The 25,839-nt window shown below is 42.6% G+C and overlaps 1 protein-coding gene across 1 annotated transcript in view; it reads right to left on the bottom strand.

Annotated features, from left to right (window-relative positions):
* Positions 1-25,839, bottom strand: part of SLC24A3 (solute carrier family 24 member 3) — a 508,299-nt gene that overhangs the window by 141,173 nt on the left and 341,287 nt on the right. The gene's annotated exons all lie outside the window — the stretch shown is intronic.

The raw sequence follows: 25,839 nt of genomic DNA, 5'->3' as shown, positions 1-25,839 counted from the left end.
TGTCCCATGTGGAAGGTGACCCCATCCTTTTCTCCAGGAGTAGATGCACACTAGCCAATCAGTGTGTAGTATTCCTCGTTGATGGCTATTGGTGCACAGGTGAGCACATGACCTTGGCTGGCCCAATCAGACAGCAGAAAAGACTTTATAGTGCTTGCTAAAGGGAGCTGCTTCTCACCCTCTGTTGCTGGTTGGGGACAAGGAAGTTGAGGGCCCTGACTGCCATTGGAAGCCATATTGGAGGATGTTAACTTGAGATGGAGTTGACGCAGAATCAGAAAGTGCCTGAGCCTTTGATGACATTGTTAATCATGTGGCACTAGGGCCCATTCTGCCTCTAAGCATTGTTGAGACTAGTTTGATGTGGAGTTCCCCGTTACTTTGCCTAAAGCATCTAATGGGTGTAGTTCAAGTTCTAGCATTTTCAGCAGTGTGGTCCTTCATTGACTGATCTCTCAGCTTCTTTTCCTTTTGAGAATTGCTCCATAGGATGGGGCATCACAGAACACCTCCTCCTCAGGGTCCAGGTTAACCACTAGAGCACCCATTCCCAGGTGCACAGTGGGAAGTGGGAGAAAGGTCTGTAAGGAGTCAAGCAGGGATTAATAGAGAAGTTGGTGGCAGGGGGGAAATCCCCTCTCTCTATGAGCTATAAATGTGCCCTGCATCTGTAGGTGCTAGAGGCAGCTGTCACATAGAGAAAGAGCTTGCCTTAGAATGCTGCTTACACAGGAAAAAGCAGAACCAAGAGATGGGGACAGGTGCTAATGCACACACAGACACACACACACACGCACACACATACATGCGCCCGGTGACACCATGGGACTCCTGCTCCCAGCTCAGTCTGAAACCAAAGTGGACTTTCCAATTTCGTGAGCCAATAATATTGCCTTTTACGCTTAAGCTGTTTTGAGTCAAGTTTCTGTCACTTGCCATGATCCTTTGTGACACCATCTGTGGCCACCCAAGCATGAAATGACCTCTCTTGCCTTTGACTCTTGGCAAATGCATTCATGTAGCCCTGGTGCCCCTACTCTGTACGAGCTTGTTTTCTTTTCACATGTGTTTGGTCTCTTCCACCAGATCGTAGGTTTCTAAAGTGCTACTTTACACTTGAGTCCGTGAAAATATCAAATGCACAAAGACATAGACACCAGTGATAGTCATCCCCAAACTGCTGACTATAATATAAGTTATCAAAACCTAACAAAATAGATCACAGGGGATGGGTTACGCAAACTATGATTCGCCATTCAATGAATATTGTTAAAAGGGATCATGCAAGAAAAGACATTCACAACACATTACTAAATGAAACGTGTCAGAAAGCAGTTTGCATTTTTTTGGTTAAATTATCTATGGAAATATGTGCACACACACACACTTAGGGAAGTATAGTTGTCTATAAGGGTATGTTAGACCATCAATCAAAATAATAGCCACACTTCTCCTTTGGCTAGTATGACTTTGTAGTTTATAATTCCTATCCGTATTTCCATTTTTTCTACTCTGAATGTATAATTATTGCATGACTTTTGTAGGTGGTGGGAGACTTTAGGGGGAAGAACTCTGCTTTTCACTCCTCTAACCTCTGAGGGGTACATGGCATGGAGCAAAATCTCAAATGCCTTTGTATTGGTTGATCTGTTCACCATCTGTACAAAACCATTTGCTTATGGGGTTTTTCGAAGATATCAATTAAAAATAATTAAAGCCATAGTTTATAGCCTTGTGACTAAGTCAGAAAATACATTTCCAAATTGCAGTGAACTCAAAACTGCTTTTGCCTGTGACTTGGCTGATCCAATGATTATATGGATTTTAACGTTATCTTTGAAAGACATTTAAATTCAGTAACTGGAATACAGAATTGCATTTGTAGATTAATCAAAATAATAGCCACACTTCTCCTTCGGCTAGTATGACTTTGTAGTTTATAATTCTTATCCATATTTCCTATTTTTCCACTCTGAATGTGTAATTATTGCAAGACTTTTATAGGTGGTGGGGCTCAAAACAAGCTGTCCATAGCTGACACATTCAACTCACTGAAACTGCCAGTGCCACTTAGAAGTCCATAAATCATCTCACCAAGAATATGTTACAGTATTAAGTATTGATCCGGTTTTGAGGCTAGAAGCTCCATCTAACACACAGTAATAGCAACACGTGGATTGGGATGAAAAATAAATAGATCTGTCAGGCGCTCAGCGCTTTTGAGGGAGATGGCTACAGAAAGCCACGTTGGTTCCCGTGAGCTAGGCAGCGTGAGATAGCAGTGCCCACTGTTAATCAGATACCCAGTAACAAAGTGCCTCTGGGCACCTGGGGGCGTCTCAGGGCAGTCCTGCCATGCTGGCTACTCTGCCTTCTCTCTCTCCCATGCTGTCTGCTGGAAAACAGGTTCCCACTGCACAAGCAAACAGAGCACAGGGACAAAACAAAGGTACAAAGTCAAACGTTAAAATGCAGAAAGCCTCCTGAAAGTGTGACATTGATAGTGCTGTCACTACAACTGGCACACATTCTTTTTCATTTTTACAAGTAAGGTGTTTTTAGAGTAATTTGACCATTCCTATATGTCCAAAGGATATAACAGTATTATTTATGACAATGATAAATAAACACCATCATATTTGCTGAGCCAGGAATTCCAGGCATGATCCTGGTACTTCATAGAACTATTGAACTTAATTCTTTCCACTCCTGTGCCAGGTAGGGAGTTACTGGTCCCACTTCCCAGATGACTCAGAGAGTGTAGTCACTTGCTCAAGGACATATGGCACACATGGCAGGGCTTGGATTTGACCCTAGGACTGTCCCTAAGCCTTTCTACAGAGCTCAGCTGACTCCCTGTACAGAGGCCATTTCTGGTTCGCTGTGCCATCGCTACTCATTCTTTCAGCTCACCTACTCAGTAAGCTGTCTTCTTCAACCAGAGAAACAGGTGGACATTTTTAGACTCCCAGCCATCCAATTTTGGGGCCTGTCTGTCAGAGCCATTGGTGTCCTTTATTAATATTATTATTTTAAAAGGGGCACCACAAGATACGAGACAGTTTTGAACTCTCAAACATGCTTGAGCTGGCTTAATACCCTGGAGGAACCCAACTGTGTTGTAACACGCCCTTGAAATACCAGCTCATGGCCTGGTTACAGCTGCCAGTGCATGTGAATGTGGGATGTGTTCTGGAATCGATGAGTGAGAGTGTCTAGAGAAGAGGGGTGCCTCTGAAGCTTCAACCTGAGTGTCATGACCCCAGGGGCTTCTCTTCCTTGGAGACTTTTCAGAGCCCTCTGTATGGGAATCTGTCCTTTGGCATTGATCATGTATAGTAGGGGTATCCAACGTTTTGACTTCCCTGGGCTGTATCAAGTAAAGAGGAAATGTCTTGGGTCGCACATAAATCATATAATATTGTTAGTGTATATACATAATAAGTATTCATTTATTTTATTTTATTAATTTTTGAGTTGGAGTCTCACTTTGTCGCCCAGACTGGAGTGCAGTGGCCGCTTCCGGCCACCGCAGCCTCCACCTGCTGGGCTCCGGCGATCCTTCTGCCTCAGCCTTACAAGTAGCTGGAATTACAGGCATGTGCTACCATGCCTGGCTGATTTTTTGATTTATTTTAGAGATGAGGTCTCGCTGCCCAGGCGGGTCTCGAACCCACGGGCTCAGGCAATCCACTCACCTCAGCCTCCCAAAGGCGCGGGATTACAGGCTGAGCCACCGAGCCCGGCTCGTTTATTTTTTATTATAACGTTTAGAAAACTGAGAGCAGTATAAAACTAGTGAGAAATTGGACTTTGTTTTGTAAAACTAATCCATCCAGGTCTGGTTGCAACTCTTAGTGATTTTTCAAGGTGCTCATCAGAAATGTTTGTTCAAATTTTGCTCTTTGGGGGCTCCATCATTGAAAACAGCTTCTCACAAATGTATGTGCTGCCAAAAAAAAAGCAATGTCATAAATAAGGTGTGATTGTGAACTTCAAAAATGGAACTCCGTATGGGGTCATGAAGAAAATAAATGCTAAAAAACACACAATGCTAAAGGATTTTGAGAGGCTGTGTGACTGGCTATACTGGGCCATAGGTGGCCTGTGGGCCGCTGGTTGAACATGCCTGGTGTACAGCCTGGCCCGTGAGTTGTGTTGTATGTTCATGTGCCTAATGACCCTTTTGCTTTATGTTTTTTATATCTGGCCTTCCTTCCCTTGAGGGTAGAAGCCTCCACATATTCATATCCGCCCTGCCCAAGAGTAGGCTCCAATTATATGAAGGGGATAGACCCCAGGAGGGTGGTGGGATCTAGCAAGGGAAATGCCCAGGTAGAGAGAGGCAGCCTGGAGCCCTGGAGGAAGCACAGCAGAGGGTGAAGGATCTCATGTCAGGTCCTGGACTTGATGTTTCCCAGCAGTATGACTTTGAGTGGTTCTTCTTACTTGGCTCAGCCTTCCACCTGAGACCAGTCACAGCATGCTCTCTAGTGAGCTTACGAGGTTGCTATGAAAAGTAAATGGAAACTAATGAGCCAAAGGTCCTGGGACACAGCAGAGCCCTGCATGCATGGTTGTGTTGCAGCCACAACAATAATGCGACGAGGGCACCCTCGAGCTAGTTGGCTGGAGGAGACCAGATGTGGAGCTGAGTCACCCCAGATGTCCCAGCCGAGGTCATCGGATATCAGCTGACAAGCAGCTGATCCCCCAGATGTGGGCAAGCCCAGCTGAGATGGGCTGAGCCTGGCCCAAGTCCAGCCATTCTGTTCAACCCCAAGATCCATGAGTCAAGTAATTGTTTATTGTCATACGTCCCTGAGGTTGCGTGGTCATTTGGTACCCAGCATTGTAGTGGCAGTATGTCGATTTTCCTTTGATCCCCAGGTAGCAGATGCAACCAAGATCATAAAAGGAACCACAGTGAAAACAATGGTAATGAGCAACTTCTAAGAAAGCAGGCCTAAAAAATTCCTTCGAGACAAAATGACAGAGCAGAACTTCCAAAGGTAGCCAGAGATCTATTCTCTCCTCTCAGCTGAAATAACATTTATGTGGTTAAAGTATACAATATTCTGAGGCCACCAAAAAAAAAAAAGATGATTCTATTTTGAGGCAGGCATACCTTAGGATTTGAAGTTATTTGTGTATTAATTCAACAATAATGTATGTAGTACCAACTTGAAGCCGGCTGCACTTTTTGGTGGGAAAAGTCTATGACTTACTATGTTACTGTCCTTGGACAAAAAAGAACTTGAGGTCCACTTGGGAGCACCCAAGATACAAGGGGGGACCCAAAAATGGAACTTATTTATTCAAAAATTATGTATTTATTCTTCCATGTTTAAACTTCAAGACTCTGTTTGATGCAATATACCTTTGAGACGCTTTTCCCACTGCTCAAAACAGTTTTGAAAGCGTCCATTTGGATGCCTTTTAGTGCTTCTGCTGGTTTTTGTTTCACCTTTTCCACCTGGGCAAAACATTTCCCTTTGAGAACTTTTTTCATCCGAGGAAACAAAAGATTCGCTTGGAGTGAGATAGTGTGAACAGGGAGGGTGGGGCACAGGGGCCGTGTCATTTTTGGTCAAAAACTGTTGAACACTTAGTGCGGTATGGGCAGGTGCGCTCGTAAATCACCCATCATGAAATGGGCAAACACTTTGAAAGGATCTCCAAAAATAAAATTCACTGAAGCCTAATGTAGCCTCTCACAACAATGCTAGTTGGTATATGGATGCTGGTGGATTCTGAGAACATTCACCTAGTGTAACGAGGGGAAGTGGGGAAGTTGTACTATAAGGGACCCATCCTCCAAAAGACAACTCCAGGTTTTTTTTGGTCCCCCCTTGTACGTTGTTCACCTTAATTCAGTGTGAAGATCTTAGGATAGAGTCCTATAGCAAGGCATCCCTAGCCATTAACCTTTTTTTTCTTGTAAACACAAGATGTTTCTCTGAATGACATTATACTAAACTTTTCTAGCCTTTTCGGAAATAGTCACGGCTATGTGACACAGTTTTGACCAATGGAGACAAAACAAAGATCCAACTAGTCACCCTTTCTTGCTGCCTGCAACTTGGATGTGATGTCTGGAAAGGTAGCAGCCATGTATGACCATGAGGATACACACCAACATGCTGAGGGTGGCACAGCCCTGAAGACACCATTCATCATCTGAACTCAAATAATCTCCTTCTGTATTTCTTACAAGGTGAGAAAAGGAATGCCCTAATTGTTGCAGTTGCTACTAGTTGGGGTTTCTGTGCTTGTAGGGCCCTGATGTGACCTGGGGCATGGAAGCTATCCTGCTGGGCAGAATACTGTGAAAGAGGATTAGTGAGACTGCGCATTTTTTTTACATATTTGTTGGCTTCTTCTGAAAAGTGTCTATTTGGTGGCTGGGCACGGTGGCTCACACCTATAATCCCAGCACTTTGGGAGGCTGAGGTGAGAGGATTGCCTGAGCCCATGGGTTTGAGACCAGGCTGGGCAACTTGGTGAGACCTCATCTCTACAATAAATCAAAAAATTAACAGGGTGTGTGCATGCCTGTAGTTCCAGCTACTTGGAAGGCTGAGGCAGAAGGATTGCCTGAGCCCAGCAGATCGAGGCCGTGGTGGCCGTGAGAGTGCCACAGCACTTCATTGGGTGACCTCCAGAGTGAGATTCTGGGTAAAAGAAAAAAAAAGTTTCAGAGGAAAAGTGTCTATTCATGTCCTCTGTCCACTTTTTAATAGGGCCGCTTGTTTTTTCCTTTCAACTTGTTTGAAGTCCTTAAATCAAAACCACATTGAGATACCACCTAACTCCAGTAAGGATGGCCATCGTTAATAAATCAGAAAACAACAAATGCTGGTGCAGGTGTGGAGAAAAGGGGACGCTTCTCCACTATTGGTGCGAGTGCAGATTAGTCCAACATCTATGGAAAACAGTATGGTGATTTCTAAAGGAACTAAAAATTGGTCTTCCATATAATCCAGCAATCTCTCTTCTGAGAATATACCCAGAGGAACACAGATCATTCTATAAGAAAAACCACCTGCACATGTCTGTTTATTGCCACATTATTCACAATAGCAAAAACATGGAACCAACCCTACTGCCCATCAAAAGTGGATTGGATAACAAAAATGTGGTATATATACATGATGGAATATTACGCAGCCATAAAGAAGAACAAAATCATGGACTTCTCAGAAAATTGAATGGAGTTGGAGACAATCATACTACGTGATCTATCACAGAAATAGAGAACTGAATACCACATGTTCTCACTTATAAGAGGGACCTGAGCATTAACCACAATAGCACGAAGGAGGGATTGGTGGTTGTGGGACACTGCTGAGGTGGGGGAGGGGTGCACATAACAACACAATCGGTGCCTGGATCCCAAACCAGGTGAAGAGAGGACCAGTTGGAGGCCCAAACTTTACCTGTACATAGACTACTTATGTACCTAATCTTGACTTGTACCCCACACCTTTAAAATAAAATAAAGTAACCCCCCCAAACCAAAAAACAAACAAAAAAAGGAATATGGTGGAAGACAAGAGGTTGGAAGGAGTGGTTACTGGGTCAGGATTTTGACAGATAAATACTATCTCATCAGGCAATTTGAAAGGTTGATTGGGACAAATCAAACTAAAGGATTTTGACTAAAGTGGTCCAATTGAAAACTACCTAAGATAACAGAAAATCTTTGTGGCCAGTGATTTAATGAAGGTTAACAGACTGTAACTGTGAACTGTTGATACACATAAGGGCTTCTGAATTGTGAGGGCAAAGGTATTTGACTTTGACCCTGTTGTTTTATGTAGCATCTATAGTCAGAGCTTTTCACAGACAATTTCTTTTTACTACATCATGTATACTCCTGTCTCTCTGTCTTTAATTTCAACAAAGGTATCGCCATAGAAGCGATTCCCAGAGATCTATAGAACTCTGGCCTTGGCAGAAATGGTTCCAAATTTCAAATGTCCTAGGGAATACGGCTTGAGTAATATTTTACAAAAGATCTTCCTTTCCCTCCTCTGTCTTTTTCACAGTGTCAAGGGATCACATATGATTAGGCTTGGAGTGGAAAAGTTATTTCTTTTAAAATCATTTCCCCCCATTACAAGTTCTGTGTAATGGGCCCATGAGGACTTGGAGGAACTGGCAATGTGTCCACCTCGGGTTCTGCTACCACTATGGATATCCTTGTTCTGGAAACATTCCCTGATTATGGTCATTGGAGAGAAAGTTTCAGCCTCACAGACCAGACTAGGGTTCTGATCAAGGGGATTTTGGAGCTAGGGGTTTATAGGGAAGAGTCTGTTGGTACCCCCTTTTCAGGTCTTATTAATTTAGAGAGCTCCACTGACTTGAATATCAGAATGTGCCTTAGTTGGTTTGAAGACTTTTGACTTAACCACACAGTGCAGACAGGAAATGCTGCCCATGGAAGCCGTTACCTGGTACCTGATGAGAGTTGGTATCATAGCACCCAGTTGCCTAGCAGACTGGGTGAGGTAACTCTTTGCTGTCTCCCAGTGTTTACCAGCTGGATGAAGCATCAAATGGCCAGAGTGCTATATACTTGGTCATGTAGCTTTTTTTTTGGAGATAGGGTCTCACTCTGTTGCCCTGGCTGGAATGCAGTGGGGTGATCAGAGCTCACTGCAGCCTCTACCTACTGGGCTCAAGAGAGAGCCTCCCAGCTCAGTATCCTGAGTAGCTGAGACTACAGGTACGTACCACCATGCTCAACTAAGTCTTAAAAAACTTCTGTAGAGACGAGGCCTCACTACGTTGCCCAAGCTGGTCTCAAACTGCTGGCTTCAAGTGATCCTCCTGCCTTGGCCTTCTGAGTCACTGGGATTACAGAGGAGTGAGCCATCATGCTTTGCTCAGGTCACGTACCTTTTGCAAGCAGCTTTTGCTTCCCTGTCATGTGTCCTGTTCCCCTACTGATGTTTCCTTCACCTGTCCAGTAGCCACTTACATTCAAATTCTTTGTCTGGGGTCTGCTTCTGGGAGAGTCCACCTTCAAACAAGTGGGAAGTGAGGTAAGGAAGATTGTGGAAAGAATGAAATACAACTTGAAATCAAGACAGGCCACTCTCCAAGAAAAACATCCTCCTAAAATCTACAGGACTCTCCCGAGTGCCATCCATGGTCAATTTGTCATTGGCATTGAGAAGGTCTTTGGTAGCCATTGTCAACTGAAGTGTTTACCTTACCGGAATGTACCTGATTCATCAGCACACATCCTTTCATTATTTTACTTTAAGGGTTTCCAAGAAGCCTGATGTGCCTTTGGCTGGCCAGTGTTCTTGGAGGTCACTGCATTGGGGTCATAGTTTGGAGCCTTGGGAATGAGAGATTTGCCCTCTCTGGAGAAATGTTGCAACAGGAGAAGAAACTTCTAGTCCCCACTTCCCTGTGATCTTTTTCTTTCTTTCTCCTCTCTCTCCCTCTTCCTCACTCCAGACATCTTTTGCATAGTGTCCACTTGTTGCTGAGGACATCACTTATTCCTTTAGACTGTCAGTGTCTTGGGTGATAACTGTCACTTTCCTTGATATCCACTGAAGGATGAGTCTAGGAACAAGGCTGCGCAGCTGGGCTGATGTGCCGTGGACCCTCCAGGGCCTTTACTGTGAGTCTGATGTACGCCTTCCCTGTTTACCCTCAGCACCCACAGGATGGGAAAGTGGGCTGAATTCGGCCTTACAAGTGGAGAGTTCAATGACAGCTCAGGCTACACAGCTAGTGAGTGGCAGAGGCAGGATTTGAACTCAGAAGACCCATCTTCGAATCCATGCTTGGGACCACCACACCACACAGCATTCAGGAAGAGGACAGTATAATGTCTATTTGAGGAAAATTGACTTCTCTGACTTCCACCAAGCCTCAGAGTCCCTTCACTGGAGACCTCCTTTAAGACAGGGTCTTTTCTCTTAGGGTCTGTAAGCCCCTCAATCCCCCAAGAATCACTTAGAAAGAATTCAGGACTTTGTTAATTTGAATGAAAACAAATTACATCTTTGTTCTCAAATACCTTTCATTGGAATGCAGTACTCCCCTCCACTGTCAATGTAGGCAAAGGGCCACAGTCATATTGACAAGACCTGGAAATATGTCCCCAGTGGGAACCATAGATCTTTCATGTCACATTACTAGTGCTGCAGAGACTGTGAACTATCATATGAGTTAATCACTACTTCAAAAATAGGTAGTCTAAGCTGGGCATGTTGGGCGTGCCTGGATGTCCCAGTCACTAACGAGGCTGAGGTGGAGGGATCTGTGCCCAGGAGGTCAAGGATGTGGTGAGCTGTGGTTATGTCACTGCACTCCAAGCCTGGGTGACAGAGAGAGATTCCCAACTCTAATAATAATAATAATAATAACACAGGAAGTTATGAGACCTAATGCCAGAGCCTCTATCTGATATACTGACAATAGACCACACGTTATGACATCACTGTGTATGCTAATGTGTTCCATGGTGGTACCCTAGCAACTCCTCCATAATTCTGTTTAACAGATCTGGGTGGGGGTTCAAGGGTCTTCATTTCCAGCGAACCCCAGGTGGTTCTGGTGCAGTGGTCCAAGGGATCACACTGGAAGGAAACCCTTACACATTCCCTGCTCTATTTCCATAAAGCCCCTGGAGGTGGGGTCAAGTTCAGAATAGTGGGGAGACCTGGTATAATTGTCAGGGTCTGGGGAGGAAACAGAAGCCAACTCAAAAGAGTCTGACCAAAGCGATCTTTCTCTTAGTTGGAGAGACTTGAAGGGCCTACTTCATTACTTCAGCAGTGCAGTTGGGGTGAGGGGAACCAACAAGGTTGTTGAGACCCCCAGAGCCCACAACAGTGGGAAGTTGTTAGTTCCCTCTGACCCAAAGGTACGAGGGGAGGGAATGTGTTGGTGCAGTCTGGTGAGTGTGAGGAAGGAGCTGCTCAGCAGGTGGGTGATCACGGTGAGCAGAGGAAGTAGCTGTGGCAGATCCTGGAGAGCCAGGAGGGAGCAGGCAGAAGCGTCCTGGCTCGCCCTCCCCTTTCCTGCTACTGCCTCCCCTTGGTTGAATTGGAAGCCAGAGGCATGGGGATCCTATCCTTTGAGGCTGATCTCCTTATCCAGAGCAGGGCAGAGAAAAGTGAGGAGGTGACGCTGGAGCAGAGAATAACTCTCCAGGAAAACTTGGAAAAGAATGGAAAGGAGGAAGAAAGAGACGGGACAGTCAGGCCGCAGGAAAAGAAGGGTAAGGGCAGGGACATGAAGGGGCTTATGTCCAGCTCAACAATGAATCTGTGAAGATATCAGTTCTGCATTCCTTCATCCTCCCTAATGAGGATTTATCAAGGCCCTCAATAGGAACATACATAATGAAATCATGCTAAAACACAAAGAAGCGCAAAGCATCAGGGCATAGGAGAAATAAAATATGAGCAGGAAGTCAAGAATAGGAAGCAGGAGAACACAGATATGATGTCTTGTACTTTATATCCCATGTGGATCTTTGGCACCTCTGGGGGCTGACCAGGGAAGGGCAGGACCCCACAGGGGTTCCCCGACCCACCCTTTCTAGGGCTCTCAGGCTGGACTGCTTTCTGGGGTCTATTTCCATTTCTAAGTAAGCCTATTTCTTGCTTTTGTTCCTCAAATAAGACAGGATAGAGACAGAGAGAGAGAAACAACTGGTTGGGGAAAGGAAAGGACCAAGCTCTCGGAGAGGGACTGGGTCTTTCAGAAATCCTCTCTGTGTCTATTTCTCTGTGTGTTTTCTCTATTTCTGTCATTCTCTCCATATATACAGATATATGTACAAATATTGTGTATATCTCTATCATTTTGGATAACAAATTTTTAAATTTTTATTGTGGCAAAATAGTCATGTTTGCCATTTCAATAATTTCTAGATGTATAGTGCAGCGGTATTAGATTCACATTGTACAACCATCAACACCATCCATCTTCAGAACTTTTCTCATCTTCCTAGACTGAAACTCTGTCCCCATTAAACAATAACTTCTCATTTCCTCTTCCCCTTAATCCATGGTAGCCACCAGTCTCCTTTCTCTCTATGAATTTCACTATTCTCCATATCTTATGTAAGTAAAAACCATACAGTATTTGCTTTTCTGTGACTGCTTATTTCACTTAGCATAATATCTTCAAGGTTCATCCATTTTGTAGCATGTGTCAGAATTTCCTTCCTTTCTAAGGCTGAATAGTATTCTGTTATATGTAGATACCAAACATGCTTATCCATTTATCTATCTAGTGACAATTTGTTTTCACCCTTGTTCTATTGTGAACTATGCAATATTCTTTGAGTCCCCAGCTTCAACTTTTGGGAGTATATACTCAGAAGCAAAATTGCTGGATCATATGTAATTCTATCTTTAATTTTTTGAGGATCTGCCATACTATTTCCCACAGCAGCTGCACCATTTTACATTCCCATCCACAGTGTACAAGAGTTCCAATTTCTCTACGTCCCTGTCAACACCTATTATCTTCTGATTTTTTGATAGTAGCCAGGCTAATAAACGTGAGGTGGTATCTCATTGTGGTTTTGATCTGTATTTCCCTAATGACTAGCGACGCTCATTCTCTTTGTATGTGCTTAATCACTATTTTTTAATATATCTTCTTTGGAGAAATGTCTATTCAGTTCCTTTGCCCATTTTTTTTTTTTTTTGAGTTGGAGTCTCACTCTGTCACCCAGACTGGAGTGCAGTGGCTTCTCCCGGCCACTGCAGCCTCAATCTGCTGGGCTCCGGCGATCCTTCTGCCTCAGCCTTCCATGTAGCCGGAATTACAGGCATGCGCTACCACGCTCGGCTGATTTTTTGATTTGTTGTAGAGATGAGGTCTCACCAAGTTGCCCAGGCGGGTCTCGAACCCACCGGGTCAGGCAATCCACTCACCTCAGCCTCCCAAAGGCGTGGGATTACAGGCTGAGCCCCCGAGTCCAGTCCTTTGCCTATTTTATCCACCAGGCTGTTTGTTTTTGGGGTGAGTTAGAGGAGTTATTTTTATACGATGATAGCGATGCTGAATGTAGTTTTGATGGTGGCGGTGATGACGATGTAGCGGTGATGATAGTGATTGTGATGTGACAACGATGGGGACATTGATGAGGATAATGGTGATGGTGATGAGGAGGAGGAGGATGGTGATGATCATAGTGATGAATGTGATGATGGTGGTGGTGATGATGATGATAATTTAAGATGTGATCAAGGAGATGATGAGGAAGTGATTGTGATGTGATGATGATGAAGATGATGATGATGATGGTGACGACAGCAGTGATGGCGATGGTGGTGATGACAAAGATTATGATGGTGATGGATGAGGACAACTGGTATTTGTGAAATATCAGCCACGAGTCTAGAACTGTTTTAAAGTTCAATCCTCTCAACTACAAGGCCCCAGTACCAAAAAACAGCAAAAACTGGACTTCAAACTTGTTTGTATGACTCTAACCCAAATTGCTTTCGGCGGCAAGAGAGGAGGGTGGTCTGAAGACTCATAATGCCCACTGGCTTATGGAGTTCTCATGACCTCTACTGGTTTCTTGGTTTCTTTCATCCTTTATTCCTTTCCTACTTCTCAACGACACTGCCTCTCCACTCCCTTCTAACTTCCAGTGGCATACTCTGTGAGAGTTCCACAAATCCTAGTAAAGACTAAGGGACAAGAGGTCATGTTTGCCAATACTGGGATCTTCCTCTTTAACCTTGCTTGAGAAATAAGAACAGTGACTTCTGCCTAGGTATGTATTGTCAATATTTGAGCATTTGACTTTTGGAGGACTTTGAAATTACAAAATTTACCCAACTATCCACAAGATGGTGAAACTCTTCACTTCGAGGTTGGTAAGAAACCTACTTCTTGCCTAAAAGTTTTTATTAGTAACCTGAGACTTTCTGAGGAATGCCACAATAGGGTTAGGGATATTCATGCCAGAGTTAGAGCTAAGGTGATTGCTCAATACCGTGCCTTTGAAAGATACCAGGCTGGTTAAAGTTATCAAGATATTTGCATTCTTGCCTTTCTTGTTCTCCTCTCTGCAAACACAGTCTTGGGAGCTGGTGGGCCCTGCCGCTACCAGTGAACATCAAACAGTGGAGCTGAGAGTCAGTCAAGGGATGGCGACCAGGACTTCCTAAAACAGAACAGGCCTGAGACACGGCACTCCAAGCAGGCTGGTAACCTGGCGCCTCTTCAAACCCATATTCTTTAAATATTTATTCAACATTTATTCAGTGGAGGAGGGAGGAGAAAACTAATCTTCTATTAATAAAAAAATGTGTATAGAAATAAAGCCTCTGACTAATTCATTTCCCCTGGCACCAGCACAGTCAATATTCTGAAAAATCTTCTGCACAATTTTCTCCCATTTTTCTGTCATTGTTATTTTCTGTTAAGTTTCTTTTGCACTTTTCTCAAGGAGGTAGCTTCTTGTGGGTGAATTCAATTTAATATTTAATATTTAGATAGGGAACTGCGTTTTATTTAACGTTGGCAAATACTATACATTTTTAAATTTTAAAATTTCAGCTGTCTGGGATCATGTGAGTACTTACAAGATATGTGTAATATGTTTGTTTAGGCTGGTAGTAGCAAAAAGGGAGACAGTCCTTTTATTTTCCACTTCAGGTGAAAGGAATAAATTTATTTGTCTTTGGGTATGTAAAGACCGTTGTCACGTGGAAACCCAAGTTATGTGGCACCACCTTTCCAGTTTATGATAATGATATTTGAGCATCCCCAGCAGCTCAGCACTCTGAGAGGGTACTCAGGTGGCCACCCCACAGTCTAGCTTTATGTCATGGGAACGTTTCCAGGTTGGGCCCACTTTCTTAACTGCATGTCTTACCCTACTGCCAAAATCCACATAGTCCCACAGGTTGTGCTTCTGGAGTGGAGGGTGATTTCCTATAAGTGGTGACAGGCTAACTGGTCACCCCAGGGTCTCTAGCCTAATCCTACTCATGATAGGAGAGAAGAGGCACAAAACTGCATGACTGTGGGTAGGGTGTGTAAAGAAACATATAAGCTCAAGGTCCCAGTAAAGGAATCAAGCCAACAGATTCGTGTGGGGTTTAAACTCCAACCCTCAGTTTTATTGCTGAAGATTTAGTACAGCTAGGGAAACCAGGCCGAAGCTTCCTATTACAACACTTCCAACTTCACACTTCAATGACAACCCATTAAAATAATTACCAGATGATTACTATGGACTTTTAACTAGGAGGTTCAAAACCTCTCTTGTTAGACAATTAGCTCAGTTGGGCACAAGAACTCCTTCCTTTCTCACTGGTATAAGCTAGCTTGAAATTCAAGGGTATTCCAGGGAAACCTTAGTACCTGAACATCAGTACGAATGACCCCTGGTCTCAGTAGGTATGTCCTTCTTGCAATCTGTCCATCTGGAGTGCTTTTAGTGAGCAATCAGTGCTCCAGAGAAAGGTGTCCTCAGACAACATTTTAGTTCTACTAAAAATTCTCCCTGTTGTGAGAAGAGCAATGTGCGATGTTCTCATTGTTCATGAGAAGGACCAACTCCTGTTGCAGTTTGTAGATGCTGGCACCAGTGGTGGGAGCCGTGGCTGCAAGGCAGAGAGCAAATGTGTAATCATGCTTCTGGTTATCTTCCTCAGGGCTCAGAAGAAGCAAGGAGCAAAGTTGCAAATAAGAATCCAGGAGATCATCTGAAGGTGTGCTGGGGTAGAGCATGCTGGAGCACAAGAGGAATGCATTCCCTTGAAGTTGCAAAGGTTATAAGAGACTGAAGGACTGTGGGGCATTGAGTTTTTGCAGTTCTCTTCCGCATCTTACAAAACAGGAGATGGGAGATATTTGCTAGTTGTTTACTCCTGCTCTCCTCTAGCATAAATAAGTCGGTAGAGGCAGTGATGATACTGTGGTTATGAGCGGGAATCAGATAGCCTGGACCCATATCTCGAGGTGGATATTTTACCCTCACTAAGATTTCAGTTCTCCTTGTTTGTAAGATGGGAAAAATAACAGTACCAACCTCCTATGGGTCATTTTGAAACTAGACGATGCATGCAAAATTCTTAGTACAATTGCTGGAATGCCGTGAGCATTCAACAAGTTATTCAGTAATAACAGTAATATTATTGTTGCTGAGGGCCATTATTATTTTAATCAACTTGTTCAAAAAGTGAGACCAACTGAGTAGAAACGGACTTAAGGAACTATGTGTGCTCTCTTCTTTACAAAGTCACAAGAAAAGACTGGCAGGCTTATTCTTAGACTGCGTCTATGGGGACCACTTCTATAGAAACAGACACATAGAAAGAGTTCACCGAAAAGCTTGGTTTCTTTTTCTTCCCTTGTCTCACAAGTGCATTGGCTCCTCCAAAGAAACCCAATCCAAATTTCACATTCTAACAAACACATGATTTAGGATTCCCCAGCGATCGGCAGGGATGGCCAACGTAATGGTAAAATCCAAGCCGCTCCTGGATCCGATGTTAATTACAACTGAAAAGCAGATGGTGTCTAAATCTAGGCCCATCTGTTCCACATCTGTGGGATGTTTCCCCAGCGGAGAGGACAGAGCCATAGCCAATTTCTTTTTGCCCCAAGAAATACTGGAATTTTGCATTTAAGAAAATATCTTATTATTTGTCATGATAAGATTTTCTCTGATCTACATAACCACAGAAACATTAGGTCAGACATCTAAGCAAGGAAAGGTCATTGGAAATACCTCTGGAATGTAGACTGCTATTTGAGCTCAAGATGCTACCACAAGTGAGACCGTCTGGAGATAAGAAAATATTTGAATATGACTTTTCTATTGGTTTGTAAGACAACCCTAATCCCTACTCCCCATAAACATGTAATTCCAAATACTAAGTGGCCTGAATGGAGAAATTATCTGATTAGATTATATTAATCATACTTAGGTTACCTATCTTTTTGAGAACTGACAAAGCAGTAAATACCCCTACTTTGAAGAAAACAAAATTCACTGATAGAACTGAAGAATGAAAGTCATGGCTCCCCTAGGGAATGCCAGAGTCACTAGGGTCTGGTCAATTGGGAAATTTGAATCCTCTGATATCTAATAAAGAAAGTATTACTTACTGGACACTGAAAGTGACTTTTTTCTGGTTATATTTTATCAACAGTTTTGCACCAGACAGGGAACTGTGCCTTTTTTTGTGTATCTAATTGGAGGTGTTTTTGAGTAGTGGCAATCCAGTGTTTGAACAGTGTGTGGTATCAGGAGAAGAGGTACCCTTGTCCCCTCTGACAAGGTTCAACTTGATGGCTCAGGGTGTACTGGTAGCTTCCCACCCATGACAGCTTTCACCTCACCTGTGGTTGTCTGCTCTTCTGCCTAAGACTTCCATGAGTGATATAAAACTTTTCTCAGCCCCTGAGTAGAGCAGCCTAAAAGTGTCCAGGTTTTAACAACCCAGAGACAATGATCAACAACACAGAGATAAGAGGAAGAGTCAGTGAATCAATAACCCAGCCTTCTCAGCCCTCCTTGGGACACTTCTGGGTCGTGGTCTGCACTGTTCCTCTGAGAGTCCTCAGCGGAATTGAGTCCTAGTTCTACCAGCTCTTTGGTTCCTACTTTGTTGACTTCCCTCTTGTTCCTGTCTCATTTTCCTCACTTCTAACTCAAGTATGCTGGTGGCATGCTGTAGTAGACTTCCATCTCATGAGCTGCCATGAGAGATAATTATTAAAAATTCAGGGCTTATTGGTCTCCTAGTATATTAAAATGCCATCTGATGTTGCTATTATGTTTTTGCCAAAAAAAGTTAACTACAGGTCATAGTTTTTAATAAGCAGAGAGATCTATTTCAGTAGTAAACTGAAGCTTAAGTTGTGAGCTTCAGATTTTGTGAACTCCAGATGTTGTGCAGTGTTTGTTCATTTTTTTTAAGACAACAACTAAACAGAAAAATAATCTGAGAAATATATACACTGGAACTGTAGAGGCAGCTTTTAGTATTGGAAAGAAATTTTTCTATACAGACCTCTTGGCTGTTTTTCCTATATGTAATATGGTCCTTTCTAGATTCTATGTAAAAGAAAAGTGAAGTGATTGAATCTTCAGCATGTTCTCATCAGTAGAACCTGTAAACTGTGCCATGCTATTAAAAAATGTGAACTAATATATATATATATGTAAAAAAATATATATATATTTGAAACAAAACAAATTTCAGGGCTTTTGTAAGTTAGTTGGTATAACACTGATAGCTTAAAATTGACCATGTCCTTAAAGAAGGACAAACATATGAACTTTGCAATAACTTGGATGGATTTAGAGTCTGTAATACTCAGTGATCCCTCACAGAAACAAAGAACCAAGTACCACACGTTCTCACTCATGAGTGGACGCTGAATATTTATCATAATACTAGAAGAAAGGGATTGGCAGTAGCAGGACACTGCCAGGGGAGGGAGGGGGGCACATAACATCAATATGGGTACCTGATCTCAAACCAGGCAACATCAATACGGGTACCTGATCTCAAGTCAGTCAAAACCAAAGGGAGGCCCAAATTTTGCCTGTATCATGATCACTTGCATACCTGATTCTGAATTGTACCCCACATCTTTAAAATAAGAAAAAAAAATTGGAGATATCGTGAGTATTCATACCATGGTAATTTGTAAATGCTACATGTCAGGGCTTTTCTTTCTTTTTCTTTTTCTTTCTTTCTTTAGGAGAGCAGTTGTTAAATGTTTATGAGCTCACTGTTGTCTTCACATAAGTCCTTGTCTAGACTTTTGAGAGCACTACAACTAAGAGTGTGACTAGCAAGTGCTCCAATGAAGCCAACACATGAACATTTATGATAACAAAGGAATCAAAAGCTGTCATGATCATGATAAACATTTCTTCATTGGCCAAAGGATCAATGATTCTCAGTGCACTTAACTGATGGAAAATAATGTGTTACTAAATTTAGAGTTAAGGCAACAGGCAGAGAAACTAAAATGAAAACATGCTAGGGGCTATTGCCACTTGAAAGTCCTCTAGAAGAAAATATAGGAGAAAATTTCTGTGACTTTGAGTTGTGCAATAATTTATTAGATAGAACACATAAAAGGAAAAATGATGAAAGATCAAAAGTTGATACAGGAAGCTACAACAAACAAAACAATAAAAATTACTCTTCAAAAGATGCTTAGGAAATGAAAAAGAAGACCATAGATTGGGAGAAAACAGTTGCAAAATATGTATCTAATAAAGTAAATGTATCCTATATATATAAAGAACACAACTCAAAAACAAGACAAATAACACAATTAAAAACGAACAAAATTTGAGCCAATGCTTTATCAAAAAAGATACATGAATGAACAAGGAGCTATTAAAAGATGTTCAATATCATTATTCATTTGGGAAACAGAAATAAAAAACTCACAATGAGTTACCTCTGCACACTCTCTAGAAAGACTAAAGTTAAGAAGACAGACAATATCAAGTGTCAATGAGGATGTGAATCAAAAGAAACTCTCATACATTGCTCATGGGAATATAAAAAGGTACAGCCATGTTGGAAAACAGTTTGGTAGTTTCTTACAGAATTCAACCTATACTTACATACCACTCCCAGGTATTTTCCCAAGAGAAATAAAAACTCTGTAGGCACTAACTACTGTACATGAGTATGCATAGCAGATTTATTCATCATAACCCCCAAACTGGAAACAACCCAGATGTCTACCAACTGGTGAAAAAAAAGCAATCTTTAGTATATCCATACAGTGGAATTATGCTTGACAATAAAAAAACGATAAACTTCCTTTTTACATACAACACATATATGGCTAGAACTCAAAAGCATTGTCCCTTGCGACGAAGGTAAGCATTATCAGCAATAAAACATATCAACACCATGTACTCCTGGTACAATGTGCTGAAAATTGCACATCATCACTGTGGTATTCCTGCTGGAAATATGTAACCTCAGTCAAAACATGAGGAAAAAGAAAACAAACCCAAATTGGCACAGACTCCTCAAAATTGTGAAGGTCACAAAAAAATAAAGACCAAGGAGCTGTCATGGTTTGGAAGCTACTAAAGAGACATAACAACCAAGTGCCATGTGAGATACTGACTTTGACCAGAAAAAAAGCTTAGTGGGAAAGCTGGTAACAGTTGAATGAAGTCTGTTGATTAGGCAATAGTATTGAACCAATGTAAATTTTGTGATTTTGATAATCATACTGTGATATATAAGATGCTCACATTGAGGAAGCTGGATAAAGGGTATAAGACAAGTCTTTGTTTTCTTCTGCAACTTTTCTGTAAATCCAAAATTATTTCCAAATAAAAGGCTTCTGAAAATGGTGAATATTTTTGTATGAAAGTATACCTCCATAAAACTGATTTAAAAGTTCAGTACATTTGTTTCTACAATTGTGATGCAGAGTGCTGATATTTCTTCAAAGGGCCTGGAATGAGCACATGGGAAGCATGGAAAACCCCATGCTCATTCTCCTCCCCCATCCTCTGCTTTGGGTCATGCTGCAACCCATAGCTCCATTTTAATCTATTACATAGACACAAATATACATATAAATACACACCTCTTTTTATTGTTAACTCCATTACAAAGGGGGATATTACTGCTAGGAACTCGTAGATTTTCAATAGGATTATATCTGAAAGCATTCCATTGAGGTCTAACTTTCAGCAACTTGTCTTTGAGAAAAATAAGGGAGGGCAGGTGGATTTGGAGATGCTACCGAGTTTGAGGTGGTGATATGTCAATAATAGGTGGACACTGGGATGAGTTGGCCAGTGATCAATAACTGGCACTCTGGGGTAAATGAACCCTGATTTGTAGTATTTGCCTATTGTCATGGTATAAATACCACCACCATGATTGACTGTAGGCTACCACCGTAATGTTTCAGTTGGGAAGAGTTGTGCACAATTGGCCCCTGTGAGCCAGTACAAGCCATCTCCAGCATACACAGGACAGACTTAAGGCATTCCCATGGCAGGGGCAGGACTCAGTACCGGTGATTTGGGGACAGGAGTTCATAACTGTCTGGCGATGAAAAAGACTCACCTGGGCAACTTGGTGAGACCTCATCTCTACAATAAATAAAAAATTAGCCGGATGTGGTAGTGCGCGCCTGTAGTTCCAGCTACTTGCAAGCTGAGGCGGAAGGAACACCGGAGCCCAGCAGGTCGAGGCTGCGGTGGCCGGGAGCGGCCACTACACTTCAGTCTGGGTGACAGAGTGAGACTCCAACTCAAAAAAAAAAAGAAAAAGACATTTTTATCTGCTGATAATAGCCAGAGGACAGTCAAGATGTTGCCATGGCAGAAAACCAAAGAGGACTGGGGCAGAAAACAACCACCATTTGTCCTCATAGGCGTGGGAGCTGCAGACTTCTCAATCCTACAGGATACTGAGCCCCACATAGAAGGACCTCCAAATGTCTGGGGCTTTGGACAAGCCCAGAAGACTTGGGGAATCTCATTGGCAGCATGTGGCAGAGGTCCAAGGGGCAGTCAGACCATAGCCAAGAACCTACATCTTAAGCTACCAGGAAGGAAGTGGATACGTATTTTAATGGGTTCAGAGAAGTGTGGGGGAATATTTAGTTCCCATAAGCCATCTGCAGACCTAATGATTTACCTGGTGTTGTCTTTTAATTAGACTTCTTTTCTATAACTCTGGGTTTTAAGGTCAGCAAGGATGTAGAAGAGCCCTGTGTGTGCATTAAGAGAGGGGAAAAAAAAAAACACTTAGCAGAAGAATTACATGAAAGTAATCACTTGAGAATCTTGGGCAAAGGTGTTCCAATCAGGTGTGACAAACCTGTTATAGTAGTGAGTTAAATCTGAATTAAGTTGCCAAACTGAAATTGCCTTTTCTTTTTTTTTAACACACTGGCCACTCCAGTGACATCTTTACACTCCAGTTAAAAGCAGTGCTTCTTTCTCAATTTGACATAGTTATTTAGGGCTTGCTGGAAGAAAACCCACACTTATTAAATGATTTTACTCAATGGTGAGATTATTCTCTACTAACTTGGATGACAGGGGCAAGAAAGAGGACAATTTAATAAGACAAACCGATTATTAACACCATGACCAATTTTCCCAGTAGGATACTTTGCTAGCAAGAAAGGAATTTTATTTTTGGATCCCCTTAAGCCTAAGGCACATAGGGAAGAATCTGAGTAACAGGCAACTTTTGATGCCCATGGTACTATGGGCTGGATGGGTGTGCCCTGTCCCCAAATTCCTATGTTAAAAAGTACTGCGCAAGGATGACACGCAAATTTGTGAGGCATTCCATATTTTTAAAAAGTGCTGTGTTAAAACCTAATAACCTTTTTTTTTCTTTGAGTTGGAGTCTCATTCTGTCACCCAGACTAGAGTGCAGTGGCATGCTCACGGCTACTGCAGCCTCAACCTGCTGGGCCCAGGTGATCCTTCTGCCTCCACCTTCCAAGTAGCTGGAACCACAGGTGTGCGCCACCATGTCCAGCTAATTTTTCAATTTAGTGTAGAGATGAAGTCTCACCATGTTGCCTAGGCTGATCTTAAGCCCCTAGGCTCAGGCAATCCTCTTGCCTCTGCCTCCCAAAGTACTGGGATTATAGGCGTAAGCCACCGTGCCCAGTCCCTAATAACCTTTCTTAGTTAGAGATAACATATGAAAACAAAACAAAACAAAACAAATCCCTCATGAACAGGATTAATGCTCTTATACAAGAGGCCCCAGAGGGCTACCCCACCCCTTTCACCATGTGAAGACACATCAAGAAGGTGCCATCTATAAACCAGAAAGCCCTCGCCAGACACCAAATCAGTTGGTGCCTAGATCTTAAAATTCTCATCCTTCACAACTGTAAGAAATAAATGTTTATTGCTCATATGCCACAAGTCTACACTATTTTGCTAGTTATAGAAGACTTAATGGACTAAGACACATGTGACTACCAGCATTTACTTGACCTGGATGACTAAAACCCTTGGTGTGGTATATTTGTCACACAGAGGAAAGGGTCTTCTAAAACTCAGAGCAACTTACAGTCTTCTCCAGTCATTTACAAGATGACGTTGGGAGTCTCTTCCTCCTCATAAAATAAGGGCACTGGTTTTATGATGTCCTGTCCTGTGTTCATGGTTTTCATTTTATGAATGAGAAACTGGGGCGCATGGGAGAGGTTTTTGATTTTCCCAGAGGAATGGAGCAAGTACCCGTGCCATTACAGTATAAGTGGGTCTCCCTAAATCTCTCTAGTACAGTGGTTTTTATAATACTGGAGTAATTTGGCATTTACTGCCCTAGGTCAGCTACACATTTATTTTTATTTCCCATTGTTGAGTCAGATTAATGGAAGAAATGTCACCATTCTTGAAGTATAAACCCAACAGATTGAAACAGGGCAGATTTCTCATTCATCAGTGTTCCCTGACTTCAGTTTCCTTTACTTAAGAAGTGTCAAATCACCACCAGGGACTCTGAAATAATCTGCTTTTGCTCCCACCACTGAGCCTCCCCAGGATCCTGGGATGTTCCTTGCTATGTGGTGTCTCCTTGGCAGGTGGATTATTTTTGAGTAGAAAATACACACATTCTTCTCCTTGCAAGTCTCTGAGCTGAATGATACACATGGTTTCACCGCCCTTCTTGGGGATGCTACATTCTCTTTGGGGGCCATACTAGTGCTGTAGGTTGTTAAGGCTATGGAGAATTCAAAGTTTATCAAACTGCAAGGAATTAGAAAATCACACTCCTTTGCCCAACAGCAATGAGCCTATCTACCTAATCCAAGCATCTCTGACAGCAGCTTTTAGTAAAACTGAACTGGGTATTTCTACATCCTCTCTGCTACCCCTCGGGACTCTTTCCTCTCCTCTTTCGAGAAGGTGGCTTTGTCATTGCTGGCTGGCTACAGTTCTTGCTTGACTCCGTTTGGCATCTCCACTGGACTTTCTGCTCCCCTTTTCACTTGCGCCTTCTTCTGCAATCCAGCAGCTACACATCCAGAATTCACCAGTTATTTCCATTCTGCCTTGCCTCCCTGGAGCCCTTGACATGTTCCTCTGGGTGAGGGAAAGAAGGGAAGACAAGAACTATTATTTGAAGACCTCCTGCTAGCAGCAAGCTACCCCATGAAAGACTGCCTGGTTTCCTCTTGAGGCTTAACAACAACTCAATGAAATAGACATGGTTAGCAAGCACCATTTTACAGATGAGAAAACGCAGGCTTTCTGAGATTACATAATGGCCAGCAACCAACAGCCAGGAAGCGAGCTCTAAGTCCAAGGGAATTTCTCCTATCACAATGTACTCTCTCCTGCAACTTGCCTCTTCTCCCTAAACTCTGCAAGAAGTACTTTTAGGGCAAGGCCATCAAAGAGGAATATTATATGAGCTACAGATGCAATGGAAAATTTTCTACTTTGGAGTTAAAAAATTTGAGTTCAAAATGTAAGATGAAGGCCAGGTGTGATGGCTCACGCCTTAATTATAGCACTTTGGGAGGCCAGAACAAGAGGATTGCTTGAGCCCAGGAGTTTGAGAACAGCCTGGGCAGCACAGCAAGACCTTGCCTCTAAAAATAATCAAAAAAATAAGCCAGATGTGGTGGCACAAGCTTGTAGTCTCAGTTATTCGGGAGGCTGAGGCAGAAGGATTGTCTGAGCTCAGGAAGTCAAGGCTGCAGTGAGTCATGACTGTGCCACTGTACTCCAGCTTGGACTACAGAGTGAGAGCCCAACTTAAAGAAAAAGTAAAAAGAAACAGGCAAAATTAATTGTAATAATGTCTGATGTAACAGAATGTATCTAAATATTATTACTTAAATATGTAATACTATAAAATATTAATGTGACATTCTGCCTTTGTTTTCCTCCTGTTTGTGATCTGGTGTGCTCCACACTAACAGCACTTCTCAGTGTGGACTCACCAGTTTCACCTTTGCCAGAGCCACTGTGGCTGGTGGCGCCCATGCTGGACAGTGCATAGAAGAGACCCAATTTCCCGTCTCTGGGTTATACCTTCTTAGACTGAATTTTTGTCCCCAGATTCACTGCTCTTGCTTGGCATTCAATGCCCTAGAGTCACTTTCTGTCTTTTCTGAATCGCTTTTCTCCTTTTCCCAAGCTCTGCCTACTCCCCTCCTGGCCTTCTCAGATCATTTACCCTGCTGGTATAAGCTCTCTGCAGGCTGGTCTGGATCTTTGGACATCACCTCTGTTTTAAACTCAAGTATTTCATATTTCCTATGGGGTATATTTCTGGAAACATTCTAAGACAGATCTGTTTACTTCAATGTATACACTCTCACCTCAGTCTTGAGTGTCATCTGCAACTTCATAATAGCATCTACAAGATTTGGGGTCGCCATGCCATAGTCAGCTGACGTGGACAGCATGGAAACCACTAAGTGGTTTTGTCAGTTTTACACACCTCGCTTGTCATTCTGTTATTATTTACTGGGTACCACGCTGTCAGAGACATGTTCTGAGGGAGAAGTAAGGATTATTCCAATGTGGACCTTGGCCTTCCAGCTTTTTGAAGTTTATACACAGCTTAAAGTTCCACAGAGAGACTTTTCTACCTGTTGCTGCATGAGATTTCATATTTTCTGAGTTGAATGCATCCCACTCCCCATGAAAGTCACCTCACTTCCTTGTGATGCAGTGATCTACATCCCATTCCATTCCTATGGCTTTTAAGTGTCCTGGCAATACTTTGCATCACCTACATCACCTACATCCATAATGCACACATAGGTGCACACATGGACACACATATGCACATAAGGTGCACACACACACATGCGCGC

This window comes from Carlito syrichta, unplaced genomic scaffold (assembly GCF_000164805.1).
Source record: "Carlito syrichta isolate Samal-C Ts95f unplaced genomic scaffold, Tarsius_syrichta-2.0.1 Scaffold307318, whole genome shotgun sequence".
In the NCBI taxonomy this organism is placed as follows: Eukaryota; Metazoa; Chordata; class Mammalia; order Primates; family Tarsiidae; genus Carlito; species Carlito syrichta.
The sequence above is the reverse complement of the archived record's forward strand: the minus strand, read 5'-3'. Positions and strand labels throughout refer to the sequence as shown.